We start from the raw sequence: 1,622 nt of genomic DNA, 5'->3' as shown, positions 1-1,622 counted from the left end.
AAAGAAAGAGGAATCTTCTATGTCACAGTATAGAGATTCCCTTATGTTAGTAGAAGAAGAAAGGTATAAGAAAGAAGAAGGATGGATTCGGATTTTTGGATGAGGAGAGGTGAAGAGAAGTGTTAGTAATTAAATAATTAAATGGAATAAGAGAAGAGAAGAGAAATTTTCGAAAATAATTTTAAAAAAAAGTTAGTGATTTTCGAAAATTAAAGATGAGATGAGATTAAAATTAAAATTTAAAACAAAAAGAATTTTTGAAAAAAGGGAGGGAGAATTTTCGAAAATTAGAGAGGGAAAAGTAGTTAGGTGGTTTTGAAAAAGATAAGAAACAAACAAAAAGTTAGTTAGTTGATTGAAAAAGATTTGAAATCACATTTTGAAAAAGATAAGAAGATAGGAGGTTAGATAAGATATTTTGAAATCAAATTTTGAAAAAGATAAAATTTTTGAAAAAGATAAGATAAAAGATAAAAAGATAGGATAAAAATTTTAATAAAAAGATATTTTGAAAAAGATTTAATTTTTTAAAAATTACTTAACTAACAAGAACTACAAGATAAGATTCTAGAATTTAAAGATTGAACCTTTCTTAACAAGAAAGTAACAAACTTCAAATTTTTGAATCAATCATATTAATTGTTAGCTAATTTTTGAAAATATGATATAAAGATAAGAAAAAGATTTTGAAAATTAATTTTTTAAAAATTTCGAAAATAATTAAAAAAATGAAAAAGATATGATTTTTGGAAAAGATTTTAAAAAGATAAGATTTTTAAAATTGAAATTTTGACTTGACTTGTAAGAAACAACTAATTTTGAAAATTTTTGACTAAGTCAACCCAAAATTTCGAAATTTTGGAGGGAAATAAGGAAAAGATATTTTTGATTTTTAAATTTTTAAAGAAAAACACAAAAATGACCCAAAACATGAAAATTTTGGATCAAGACACAAGATGCATGCAAGAATGCTATGAATGTCAAGATGAACACCAAGAACACTATGAAGATCATGATGAACATCAAGAACATAATTTTGAAAAATTTTTTATGCAAACAAAACATGCAAGACACCAAACTTAGAAATTTTTAATGCATGGAAATTATGGATGCAAAGATGCTCATGAAAAACAACAAACAACACAAAACAAGAAATCATCAAGATCAAACAAGAAGTCTTGTCAAGAACAACTTGAAGATCATGAAGAACACTATGAATGCATGAGATTTTCGAAAAATGCAAGAAAAATTTTTTTTTTAAAAGCATGCAGTTGACACCAAACTTAAAATTTGACTCAAGACTCAAACAAGAAACGCAAAATATTTTTGATTTTTATGATTTTCTAATTTTTTTGTATTTTTATTAATTTTTTCGAAAAACATTTTTGGAAAAACGAAAAATAAAAGAAAAATTTTGAAAAAGATTTTTGAAAAGAAAATTACCTAATCTGAGCAACAAGACGAACTGTCAGTTGTCCATACTCGAACAATCCCCGACAACGGCGCCAAAAACTTGGTGGACGAAATTGTGATAAAAGAGTTTCAGGCACTGGTAGAGAAGCTCACAACTCCGTTCAACTAACCAGCAAGTGTACTGGGTCGTCCAAGTAATAAACCTTACG

Source organism: Arachis duranensis, chromosome 5, assembly GCF_000817695.3.
Source record: "Arachis duranensis cultivar V14167 chromosome 5, aradu.V14167.gnm2.J7QH, whole genome shotgun sequence".
NCBI lineage: Eukaryota > Viridiplantae > Streptophyta > Magnoliopsida > Fabales > Fabaceae > Arachis > Arachis duranensis.
The sequence above is the reverse complement of the archived record's forward strand: the minus strand, read 5'-3'. Positions refer to the sequence as shown.